Here is a 14,420-nt window from a genome sequence, read left to right on the forward strand (position 1 = left end):
ACTAAAGCGGTGAACTACGATAATTTTAATTGACACGGTCGATAAACTCGATAAAATGACAATGCATGTTTAGTTATGGCGATTTAGCGATGCATGCGACATAAAATAAAATGCAAGCATAAAAATAAATAAATCCTAGTATGGCCTTTCCTAAAATAGAAAAACTATTTAACTATTACATATTCGGAAACCAACTCCATTGGTCCCTTGAACTTCGGTTGTGGCACGCATCTCGAGGTAACACCGTCTTTATGTATCGCCATTCTTGAAGAAATCCGTCTTTGGAAACTTCGGAATGAATAAAATTACATAATAAATTACATAATTCAAAAATTACATAAATTAAAATTATGACAATCATAAAGAAAATGCAGCATTATATTATGTATGAACATGCTCAATTTTATGCTAAATCGCCTTTTAATTAGCCAATATCGTATATTACTCGGTTTTTACGGATTTGCGTGATTTCAACATTTTATAATCACAAAAATACATAAACTCATATTTATGCATAAGTTAATTACCCTAACCTCTTAGGACTCAAAATATAGTCTTCACTAATAATTTGACCATAATTAACCCATATTTTATAAAATTGTTCATAAATGGACTAAAAATTACAAAAATAAGCTATAAACTTCAAATAAACCACAAAATTTCAAATAAATTCAAAATTTGAAATTTAAATTCATGAACATTCTGGAAAAATCCATGACACTCAAAATGTTAAAAATCTTAGGTTAAAAATTTCGAAAGTTTACCGGAAAAACAATATTGCGGTTTATCGATTTATAATAAAATAATCATAAAAAACATGGAAAAATTATTTTCATTAACTTTTCAATTTTAGATCTGAAAAATATAATAAAATGCAACATTAGGCGTTTTTCCTAAGTCATAGATTATGTTTTTATTAATTTTCCACTAATAATGTCACTATTTATGCTATTTTTCTTCAAAAATTCATAAATCATGCAAAAGGACTTCTTTATAGCCAATTATTTTACACACATCTTGTAAAATTGCATGTGACAACATATTAATTTTCTAAGACCAGATTCGAAATTTAACTCATATTAACCTATTTTTCACCAAAATCCGAATTTAATAATGAAAAAATCATTTTTCGAGCATAACAAGTCTAAAAATTATGAAAATTTACAGGTTATCTCAAAATAATATATGTAACAACATATCCAAAAACCAAATGAAAATTCGAAGTATAGCTAATTTTAGACCAAAAAGGACATTTTTACTCATAAAATCACATTTAAATGCCATTATTGTAAATTATGAACAATAAAAATCCGAAAAATTAACCAAAATATCCTAAAACATTTTAGGACCAGAAATATTAACATGCATGTAATGATTTCGTGATATATCATAATAACACAAATTATACAAGTTTTATTTGTTATTCTCATAACTTGGAAAAACTTTTAACCAATTTGCATGCAAACAACCGTGGCTCTGATACCAATTGAAGGAAATGTAGATCTATATACACTAACATACTCATATATGTCTTAATTAATTTGTCATAAAATTAAATACGGATTTTATGCATGCAAACAATATAATAAAATAGAGAAGAAATCATATCCTTACAATGGTATTTCGGTTCAATGGGGCACAAAAGAAATCTCCTTTTCTTTTGTTCTTGAGCTTTCCTTTAATGGAAGAACAAGATCCAAGTGTAGGATCTCTCCTTAGGAATAATACCCAAAGCTAACTCTTAATCTAATTAATATTATTTGAGCTAGTATAATATTAATCTAGTGAAAAATTGAACCAAAAATATTTGGTTTTACTCTCTAAAACCGGGTAGGAGTAGTAAGTAGGAAGAGTATTATTTTTATCTCTCTAAAAATAATTTGTTGTGAAGTGAATGAATAAAAATTATTACCAAAAATATGCATATAGAGAATGATAATAATTTAAGCAAAAGCACCCTTGTTCTATCCAAGGGAAAACCGGTTGGGTGGAAGAGGAAGGCCAATGCATGGGCTAGGTGCTCTTCCACAAGAAGCACTAGGTATGCATGCCTAGTGTAAAAGGAATGATTACATCTTCCACTACACTAATTAACATTATAAGAATATGTTAATTAAGTCCAATATTTCGGTCCAAATGGATAATATGAAATCCATTTTATTTTTGTCAATTGTCAATATGTCACATGTCATATGTAACATAAATTTGTTATGTATTTTTAACATATTAAAAATCAACGTATTAATAAAAATACGTCATATACAAAAATCGACTTAGTAATTCATAATTACTTGTACCAAAATATTTTACCGTTTATAAATCGCATTTATAATAATTCATTCAAATCCAATTGTTTCTTTAAACAATAATTTCATCCGAGTAATGATACAATTCGATTACTCAAACCGCATCTCATTTAATCACATTTCAATTTGATACGTAAATTTTACTTCCAAAATCGTCCGTCAATTTTTCAAGTGATTTAATTAACTCGTAACATTATACGATTAATTAAATGATCAATTAAGAGTATTGCCCTATAGGTATGACCTAGGGGGTCAACTGATCACCACCGTCACACGACAGTAATGTCAAACTCTAGTCAGCCAATCATTACCGATATATGTTGACCGATTGTGAATAACAAAATTACTTCCCAATTGTATTCTTTAAAATGAGATTTAATAATGATATTTAAATCACATGATCGCACTATTGTTGAGGACACATTTCCCAACATCAGGGTCAGGGTCTTCAAAGAAGGAGACCTTGTCCTACGCAAAGTATTTCCAAATAAAAAGGAAAAATCAGCAGGCAAGCTAGCTCCCACATGGGAAGGCCCTTACTTAATTGATTCAATTGTTGGACAAGGAGCATACAGGCTCCAAACACTAGAAGGGGAAATGATCCCAAGATCCTGGAATTTAACTCATTTAAAACTATTCCATATGTAAAGATCAGATCAAAGGCTACAGATCAGGTACAAATTCAATCACTACTCAACCTCGATATGCTATGTGATGAACTACATGCTTTATATGACTTGTCCGTATTTTATACCGCTCAACTAACCCATCTATTTACTTTTTGAATCCCGAACAATTATACATAATAAAAGATTATATGCATAAATATTCAGGATTGAGGGCTACTCTACTATATATTCTGAAACAAAAATTTTGCACTTAATCGTGCCTAACGAGTTGGTAACCATCACCGGATATAGTAAAAGTCGGACCAATCGGGCATAAAATAATTGCTCGACCGACTAGGTTTATCGCCACGGATAACAACCTACCGGACGCAGCAAGACGGTGCAAGGGTGTTTAATCCCGACCATCATTCTAAAATGCCCTCTCGACAGGCCGAATACCAAGCCCTCCAGCCAGGCAGGGGACATAAGCCCTCCTGACAGGCCGGATTTCCCCCCTTTCAACCATTATAGCAAAAAAACTATTCTTGGTTGAAATACTCATGACAAAGATTGAAACGAAATGTACAGGTTATTTAACCAGAATAATGTGCAAATCATGCAAACAAAATATTTGACAGGTCCAACAGGATGAAACTCACAAACCAAGCAAAGACAAAAGTGAAATCGGCCAAAAGAAGGCCATCATGTCTATATTAATAAACCTTTACCCCCTGGGGCAAAGGCGCCAAAATATTCATAAAGGCCAGGGAGAGCCCCCCTAACCCAAAACAGGAAAATAAAAATAATGTTTGTCCAGGGACATCCCCCCTGGATGGGCCAAAATACCAACTGAGAATCAAATAATATTACTGCTTCTCCTCAGAAACAGCAGCATCAACAACCTGCTCCCCACTCTTAGCCGGCTCAGCCCCAACGTTCTGCTCCCCTGGAGAATCGACCTCCTGTTCATTCTCCAAATTATGCAGGCCAGGATACTTCGAAGCAGCAAAGGCCATCTCAGCTGCAGGGTCCCATTTTGCCCTGGTCTCGACAGGCTCTGACATGGCAGCCGCCCTTCCCTTGATGTAGAAATAGAGGGAGGCATCATCCAACTTGAACTCCAAGTCATCCATCTCCTGGGTAAGCTCTTCATGTCTATCCAGGGCTTCCTGCAACAACTGCTTGCTCGAAGCTGCCTCAGTCTTAGCAGCATCCCTCTCAGCCTGCACCCTTGTCAAATCAGTAGTTTTGGCAGCCATGTCAGCCCTTGCAAATTCCAGCTCAGACTTCAACCTATCATAATCTGATCTCATCAGATCGATCCTGGCTACCAAAGAAGTAGCCTGATAGGCATTATGGAGACAGTCGCGCACCCCGACCAAAGACAAGAAAAGTATGAGTAACTTGTACCAACAATAGAAGACTACCAAAAACAAAACACATGGAAATGATTCCAACATACCTCCCTCACAAAGAAGCCAGGGCACCACCAAGAGGCCGATCGAATGATCCATCAAGCAACCGCCCGAGTAAAGCCTCCAACAGGGTCAAGGGTGAGCATGACATCTGATTTAAAAGCTGCATAGTCCCTGATTTTCACCCTAGCAGCCTTCATATTATCCAACCTGGCTCTCACCTCCCTGACCGGGGCAAAAACATCAACATCCTCAATTCTCCTTTTTTGGGTCATTGAACTTTTCCAGCAGGACGAAGGTGAAAGAGTGACCTTGGCAAAGATCGGATCAATTTTCACCAAGTCGATGACAAAGTTCAAGATCCCCGCTTCCCCGAGGACCTTCTTCCTTAATCTTAGCCAGCTGGCCGAGAGGTCACCATACCAAACGTCAAGACGAATAGACGACCGGTAGCCGCAACACGAAGTGCTATATCAAAGCAATATAAACCAAGTATCGTCGGGAAGCCCGGTAAAAAGAAAGGAAAGATTAAAATAGACTTATCGCCTAAAGTGTCGGGCACCAAAGACCCCCGACGCTTTAGCCCCGGGAGCACCGTCACCTTCAAACAACGAGGAAGGTGACCAACCCCACAACAAAGAGGCCAGGACCTCTCCAAAGGAGGAATAGCAAGGAAAGCAGAGACATTGGGAGTAGGGTACTCAGTTTGAGAACCCAGTCATCAATCGCACACATAAGAGGTATGACTTATTATTTTCATTTCATTTTCTCACTAACGGGGAAAAACATGCAGTCAAAGAAAGAAATCAAAAGACTCACCAGCCACACAGGCCTCATGATTTAAATACGCCTGTGTCGGGACCATTAATTGGTCCCGACAAACATATAGCCGAGCCCACCCTTATCATGGCCACTATCTAAATTACTCGGGAGAGGAGTAGTTGACGCCCGACCTTAAAACTTATACGACCGGGATCTGTTTGTTTTAACAAAGATAACAGTCTTCAAATCGTCAAGAGAAAAAGAAATATTGTGTTTTTTTACAGAGATTCTCAATAGAACATACAACTTTCCACACCATCGGCATTAATTGATAAGAGGGAACACCAATCTCCTTAATAACCTCAACCATAAGAGGAGAAAAAGGAAGCTTATGACCGCCTCGAAGGCCCAATCATGGATGAGAACCAACCAGGGCAAGCCCAGTCGGCCCCGATAGGAGAATCCTCGGGGATCCGGACTTCAAGATCGAGGAATAATCCCCTTATGCTTCAAAATCTTCTCGAACTCGAGCTTCAAGCGGTTTTAGGAGACGATCCTCATTTAAAGCCTTGGTAGGCTTGAATTGAAAAGCGCCATGAGATATTGAAATCATCTCCAATGGGGGATCACTTGACTTATCTACTGCGGAAGATGGAGCAGCAGAAGAAGCAGGCAAAGTTTCAGAAGAAACTTCCTCAGGATTACGAGGAGGAGGAGTTACGAGAACCGCGCCCTGGTAGATTTTTTCTTTGCAGCCATTGTTTGAAGAATTATGGAAGATTGATTAAAAAGATTTGGGAAGTTGGGAATTAAGAAAACTGAAGACAAGGAAAGTTAAGAGAAAGAAGACGGAGAAGTTGTGTTGATGAGTTCAAATTAAATGAAGCACCCAAGTATTTATAGCAAAGAAGATTAGGGTTTCAGCCGCAAAATAATTAAGGAAGTTGCAGTAAATAAACCACGCGTCGTGATTGCGTAAAAAGAGCCGTTACAGGAAACTGATCAGGGAAAATTTAACCGTTGGGTGATTTTATCAAATTAAAGTTATCTCCTCATTTTTTCGTCCTGGCACTACCAATAAGGAGATAAGGGGAAATTGTTAGGCCTGGAAATCCGCAGACCACCCTGATCAGCATTTCATCTAAACCTGACTACCAGGCTCTCAGGGCACATGAAGTTAGACGCCAGGCCATGGAGAGGACAACGGTCCAAATATCAGGACAATATTTGACCATATCCGCGTATAATAATGGAAATAAATACGCAGCATTAAGTATAAAGATTATGCAGTGATTACGGTAATTAAGAAGGAAATATTCAGCAATTATTGCCAGCAATTATGGAGAATATTCAGCCTTCAATGCTTGATCATACAGCCGTTCAAGATAGGAAAGCTATATAAGAGACACTTTGAAGATATTGAGTACACATCATTCGTACACAAGAAGAAGAACACATATTACTTAGAAATACAAGCATTGTTGTTATCATAAGAATATTCTCTCAAATCATATAGTGAAATCCTCTCCTGGCTTGGTGCCCGTGGTTTTTTCCCATTCAAGGGTTTTCCACGTACAAAATTGTTTGTCTTGTTATTTTTATTATCTTATTTACAGCTTAATATCGTACCCTGTCGACCTGACCAGAAATCTAATTAGAGCTAGTTAACCCTGCACAATATCACCCTGACCTGATTTCGCCTTGCGCAAAATCCAGACAAAACACTAGGGTTAATGGGTAATTAGGGGAAACCAACATGGGGAATGATTCATGCTTAAATTAATATGCTTTCATGGTTTGTTTGCTTGCTTGTTTTGATCTCAACTCATGCACATGTTATGTTTGATGAAATGCGAGTCTATGAATCCTTACATTTTTTACCCATCACCTATCTTTTCAATGAGACTGGTAAGACATAAACCAACTCGAGTCTCATTAGACCATGCATGTTGTTGAGTAGGGAAGATTAAGTCGACTTGTAGGTGTTGTACGATCTAATCGATTCGGCTCCGGGACCCAAACTTTCCTAGGATTGTAAGATATAAACCAACTCAATCCATCACAACAATAATTGCTTGCTTATAATTTGAGAACATGTTTGTATGATCAATTCCCATGAATCCCCTATGACCCCATGATACCCTAGTGCTTTTTATCAATTGTTTACAACCCTTTTAATTCATCTTGCTTGTTTACTCTCATTGCTATTTAGTTTAGTGATCTTCTATATCAAACCCCAATTGTGACACCCCTAAGACACCGCTAGTTGCAATAGAAATCTCATCTCAATTCCCGTCCCTTGGGATCCGACCTTTACTTGCCTCTACTAATTGTAGAGTTGTTTGTGAAGCTATAAATTGTGTTTTGGTCTAGGTACTCCTAACGACAAGTTACCGAAAAGATATAGTCCGACCACTCCTCGAGAAAGTGAGATCGCCGATAACTTCGTGAACGATTTCGGGGACGAAAACCCTCCCATGGGTATGACTATAGCTGAGAAACTACTCCAATACTTAGAGGAGCAATTGATGTATCTCAAAGGGGATGACATTTATAGGGAGAATAATCGCAAATATGAGGCTGTGAGTTCCAAGTTGCCAACTAACTTCAACATGACGGATATCCCTAAATTCAAGGGGCATGAAAACCCTTTGAACCATATCCGTGCTTTCAAGGATTACATGTCTATCAAAGGCATTAAACCCGAGATGTTCTTAAGGATCTTTCCTTCATCTCTTGACACCATCCCAAAACAATGGTTCTATTCACTAGAACACAAGAAAATCGCTACTTGGGACGATGCCGCAATTGAGTTTGCTAAACAATATGCGGATAATGCTGAAATCCATGTTAATATGCGCACTTTAGAGGTTCCTACTCAAAATGACAAAGAAGGTTTCACCTATTTCCTAAGTCGGTGGAGGAAGACTAGTACTCAACTTGTTGAACGCCCGGATGAGGCTACCCTTGTGGAGAAATTCGGGGACAACCTAAAGCCCATCTACGCAAACCATTTGAGGTATCAAAACATCAAGACTTTCAAAGATTTGACTGTACTAGGGACAAGGATCGAAGATGATATTCGTAAAGGGCTCTTGTCCAAAACGATAGGTCGTGGATATCAAGGCTCAACAAGTCGTTCTTACGGCTCTACTAACAAGACTGATGAAGTTAACCTCCTTAAGCCATCTAAAAAGAGTACCCCTCCAAGGAAATTCACAAATCTAGGGGACACGTATTCCAACGCTCTGAAAAGATTGATGAAACTTGGGAAACTTCAACCCATAGGCCCTACACCCGAACCAGAAAAGAAATCCAAGTTCTGGGATGAGAATTCGTACTGCGAATACCATAGAGGTAAGGGACATGATACAGATAAATGCTACAAGATGAAAAATATACTTCAAGATATGATTGAAGATGATCGCCTACCAATACCACTTGGAGGTAAGCCTAACAACACTAGGAATCCTCTTGGAGTTCTGATGATCGCAAGTGATGAATCTACCTTAGATTGTTCACATCTTATCTCCCCAAAAAAGGAGGTGATCAATGGGATATGGACGGATAGTGAGGAAGACGTCTACCTCCAGGATCTCCCCTTAATCAAGAGCGCCGAAAGCATCATAGATGAGATCATTACCATGATACTTCAAGATGATCACTTCAACCCTACCGCGTTAATCACAGAAATCAACACCAATCAGCAGAAAGGATGGAGAAAATCGATCAAGTGGACGAACAATCAAGGAAGACTCTTCAAGCTCACTACTGGAGACGGCGAGATGTTCGAAGGAGAACCAGAAGACGATGAATTCGAGTCAGAGTCGGAGTCAGAGTCAGAGTCTAGAGAAGTTCCTAGAGAGTCTCCTACTGTCGTCATTCCCACTCCCCTCGTTTCTCCTAGCCTAGTGTCTAATAGTAACAGTAGTTCGGGAAATGTCCACCATTGTCCCTTTACCGCCACCGACCACGAGATCGGATGGCTTCTTTGTTTCAACTTTTCTCAAATCTTAATATGAATAAATCAGGTTCTGCTTACTCTTCGTGTTATCTTGAATGCAATTCTGTTTACGATGATAATGAGAATGACCCAGACCCTGACTCAATCAAAATACCTCCCTACATAGCCAAAGAAATACTACAAGAAGGGGAAGGGGGACCAGTGATAGAAGATACTGAACCCATCAACGTAGGAACTGAACTAGAACCCCAAGAACTTAGAATAGGGACAACCCTGAGCCCCACCGAAAGGGCCAATTTCATAGACCTCCTACACGAGTTCAAAGACGTTTTTTCTTGGTCCTACAAGGATATGCCAGGGATCGACAGGGACATTGCAGAGCATAGAATCCCAATCAAATCAGGTTTCAAACCCGTGAAACAGAAGCTTCATCGAATGAGGACATAATGGGCTCTCAAGATCAAAGAAGAAGTCGATAAACAATTCAAAGCCGGGTTCATCAAAGTATCCAAGTACTCAGACTGGGTAGCTAACATAGTACTCGTACCCAAAAAGGATGGGAGAATCCGTGTTTGTGTTGATTTTAGAGACTTAAACAAAGCAAGCCCTAAGGATGACTTTCCTCTACCACACATCGACATATTAGTGGATAATACGGCAGATCACGCGTTGCTATCCTTCATGGACGGATACGCGGGATATAACCAGATCAAGATGGCCTTAGAGGACATGCATAAGACCGCCTTTGTCACTCAATGGGGAACCTACTGCTACACGGTTATGCCGTTTGGGTTAATCAACGTCGGAGCTACATACCAACGCACCGCAACTACGCTCTTACATGACATGATGCATAAAGAAGTTGAGGTATACGTAGATGACATGATTGTCAAGTCCAAGGAAAGAGAGGGACATATCGCGAACCTTCGCAAATTCTTCTCAAGGCTACGGAAGTACAACATGAGGCTCAATCCTCAGAAATGCGCATTCGGAGTAACATCTGGCAAACTCCTGGGATACGTGGTTAGCCAACGAGGTATAGAAATAGACCCTTCAAAGATCAAAGATTTAACCGAAATGCCGCAACCTCAAACAGAGAAAGAATTTAGGGGATTCCTGGGCAAGGTACAATACATAAGTCGATTCATATCGAAACTCACCATGATCTGCGAACCCATATTCAAGAAGTTAAATAAAACAGATCACACCATGTGGGATGATGACTGTCAGAAGGCTTTCGACCGAAACAAGGAAATACTAGCCAAACCGCCAGTGCTCATGCCACCCCAACGAGATCAACCTCTTGGTTTATATCTCACGGTAACTGAAACGGCCATGGGCGCCATGCTAGCTCAAACCATAGGAAAAGAAGAAAGAGCCATCTACTACCTTAGTAAGAAGTTCTTGGAGTACGAGTGCAAATACACACCACTCGAGAAGACATGCCTCGCTCTTGTGTGGGCAACGAAGAAGCTACGCCATTACATGCTTAGCTAATCCGTCAAGATATTCTCCAAAATGGATCCTGTCAAATACCTCTTCGAGAAACCCGTTCTCAATAGACGTCTAGCAAGATGGACTTTGATGCTCTCTGAGTTCGATCTCAAGTATGTGCCTTTGAAAGTCATAAAAGGGCGCGTCGTTGCCGAATTCTTCGCAGAAAACCTCATCAATGATACACAAACGATAGACACCTGGTCATTTCCGGATGAGGATATATTCCAAACAGATGTAGACTCCTGGGACCTCTATTTTGATGGAGCATCGAACTTAAGCGGATTTGGAATAGGAGTGTTGCTCATTTCTCCTGAAGGCGAGCATACACCAATCTCTGTCAAACTCGACTTCGAGGTGACAAATAACGCTGCGGAATACGAAGCCTGTCTCATTGGATTGCAAGCGGCAGTAAGCTTAGGCATCAAGAATCTTCGAGTACATGGGGATTCCTCTTTGATCATCAACCAAATCACGGGATCTTGGAAAATCCGAAGCGAAAGCCTGGCACCTTATCAAGCCAGAATAGACCAAGTCGCCCAATTCTTCAATCAACTAACCTACTTACATCTACCTCGAGAAGAAAATCAATTTGCGGATGCTCTTGCAAAACTCGCATCTTTGATTAACATGTCGGATAGTATGGTAGAAATGCCTTTATGCATCGAACAACGATCAGAGCCAGCTTATGTGCACCAAATCACCGATAAAAAAGAAATTACAAAGGAGCCTTGGTTCCAGGCAATCCTAAACTTCAAACTCAACGGCACCTATCCACCAGATATGGACAAAAGGGGACAACGCGCTATCCGTTTGCTAGCTTCCCAATACGTCCTCATGCAAGGAGAGTTATACAAAAGAACACCTCTTGGCGTCATCCTACGTTGTCTTGATCATTCACATGCACGGAAAGTGATGGAAGAAGTACATGATGGAGAATGTGGCCCTCACATGAGTGGACCCATGATGGCAAAGAAAATCACACGTTTAGGATATTATTGGACCACGATGGAATCTGATTACATCAAATATGTGAGACATTGCCATAATTGTCAGATCTTCGGGAATGTGCAACATGTTCCTCCCTCATTGCTTTACACCATGACATCTCCCTGGCCATTTTCTGCTTGGGGAATTGACATTATCGGCAAGATCACTCCAGCCGTAACAGGAGGTCACTGTTTTATCCTAGTAGCAATAGATTATTTCACCAAGTGGGTAGAAGCGGCTTCCTACACCAGTCTTACAGCCAAGAACGTGGCAAGGTTCATACAAACCAATATCATCTGTCGATACGGTTGCCCACATGAGATCTTCAGTGATAATGGGTCACATTTCCAAGCTGAGACTGAACAATTTCTAACCAAGTACAAAATCAAGCATCACCACTCCTCGCCATATAGACCACAAACCAATGGCGCGGTAGAGGCAGCAAACAAAAATGTTGTCACAATTCTCAAGAAAATGATTGACAACTATAGAGATTGGCCAAGCAAGATACCCTTTGCTTTATGGGGATACCGTACATCCGTTAGGACCCCTACTGGGGCTACTCCTTTCTATTTGACCTACGGCATGGAAGCCATACAACCAATCGAGCTAGATATACCATCCTTGCGTATTTTACTCGAAAGCCAAATACCCGAAGCCGAGTGGAAGAGGGATAGATATGAAGGACTCATCCTCCTGGATGAACGAAGGTTGCGTGCATTACATAATGTGCAGACATACCAGGCGCGTATCAAACGAGCCTTCAACAAAAGGGTTAAGCCAAGGAACATCAAAGAAGGAGACTTGGTCCTCAAATCCATTAGGGCTCTCTTACCTGTCGATCCACGAGGAAAATTCAAACCCAATTGGACCGGACCATTCCTAGTCAAGTCCATACTTCCAGGGGGTGCGGTTAGGATCACAGACCTAGACGGGAATGAATTTGCCAACCCAATAAACCTTGACCAATTGAAACGTTATTATGCCTAGAATAGGAGCAAAAAACGCGCCTCGCGTAACCTCACGTGTCGCTCTTGTGGCACGAAATAAACGGCCCCTGGCCAAGCTGAATCAAGCTAATGTCATCTTGCTCTTGCACTTTGACAATTTGTCATTCTCATACCATCAAATAAACTAAATTGCATTTTCGGAGTAAGTAAAGCACATGCTTATTTTCTAAAGTTCATTACAAGCTCTTGCTTAGAACAATTATTCTTTTACATTTACTCGAACTACGCGCAAGGGTTTGATTTCATTTTTTACTGAATACGTAGGCAATCCTTCATGGGATACAACCCATTTAATCATTTTAAATGTAAATAGAAGGACATTTGTAAATGCATTTGAAATTCGACAAGAATGATGAAAAGAAAATCACAACGGTTTCATAACCAATTAACCTCTTTTATTTCATTAATAATAATAATAATAATACGTTACATAATAAAATCATAATAAAAATAAATAGGCTAGGATTCTAAAAATCCCAGCTTATTACAATAATAATAATAATAATAGATAATAATAAAGACTTAGGCTACTCTTCCATTTTCCCTTTGCCTTTGTCATTTTTATCATACTTCTTGTCACGACCTCGAGCCGGACGCTCCTGCGCCACTTCCGACCTAATCACCAATGGTCTCTCTCATGGTCTTGCTTTGCGATTCTTTCCAACCACCATCTCGACGGCGGGAGAAGTCTTCGGTTTCTTCGAAGGATGAACAACTCGAAACCCGGCTTCTTCCTCTCCCTCAGTCAGATGCGTCTCCTTCTCCTTTTCCACCTCGCGAACCTTGTAGTCAACCGGTTCACGCTTCCTCAGTCTCTCGTGCTCCTCCGGAGTGGTAGCTTTCCTCCACCGCATATAGGAATCTGACACCCATAGAACACTGACAGAAGAATTCAAGAACCAAACATTCCTCTGAGCCCATTTGATGGCCCATTCTCTCCGACTCTCAGTAGTAAGCGCCACGGCAGTCTGCGGAACAGTGTCAAGCTTCGGGATCCTCTGCTTCAATCCAACCTGCCTCAGCAACCTCTCCGGGAAAATGCATATCATAAACTCCAAGCCGGGAATGCGAACGGATCGGGTAGGATCCAGGGAAGATACTCCAGTGACAGATTTAAGGTGCCACCATGGTACGATCCATCTAATTAAGGGGTCATCTTCACTTTTCAATTTTTTTTCCCAGTAATTGGACACTCGAGTAAAGTCCACCATGTAAAGCCTGGTCCTCATTGCAATTGAGCGAGCATGATAAGCAGGAGTATAAGCTGGGGGCTCGATCAATCGAAGACGCTCCATAAGCCAGACCTACCAAAAGCGGGTATTAAAAAACGAACGAAAAATAAAAATAAATAAAAAAAAGAGACGAAAAAGAACGAGAAAGAAAAGCTTCTTTTACCTGCAAAATAATGGGACTTCCCAAGTAAGGTAGGTCGCGATTGGCTTTCCTATTATCCAAGCCCAATAGGATCTCTCCTAAACACAGACAAGCTGGGCTCCTGCGCAGCTCCATTTGCTCAATCAAGCTCAAAAGACGAGGTTCGCCCCCCATGTCCTCATCAACATGCCCTTGAAGGACATATACATGCAATAGGCAAAACCCGAATGCCCTTCGCCTCGCAACATAAGAGACAGTAGGATCAGCCCTATTGATGAAGCGATCGATGAAATCCAACATTCGCACTCCTTTAGAAGTCACAAGACGGTCAACATCAACTCTGGCCAATCAAAGCAAGTCTCTAAACTTATTCTTATACCCTTGAGAAGTGGAGGGAATAGCAGGCAAATGTTCTGGATCCGAACCACCAATCGCAGCAATCTCCTCGGGAAACGGGCAAATGTCTCCTCCAGGAAAGGCAAATACGTGATAATTCG

This window comes from Silene latifolia, chromosome X (assembly GCF_048544455.1).
Source record: "Silene latifolia isolate original U9 population chromosome X, ASM4854445v1, whole genome shotgun sequence".
Taxonomy (NCBI): domain Eukaryota; kingdom Viridiplantae; phylum Streptophyta; class Magnoliopsida; order Caryophyllales; family Caryophyllaceae; genus Silene; species Silene latifolia.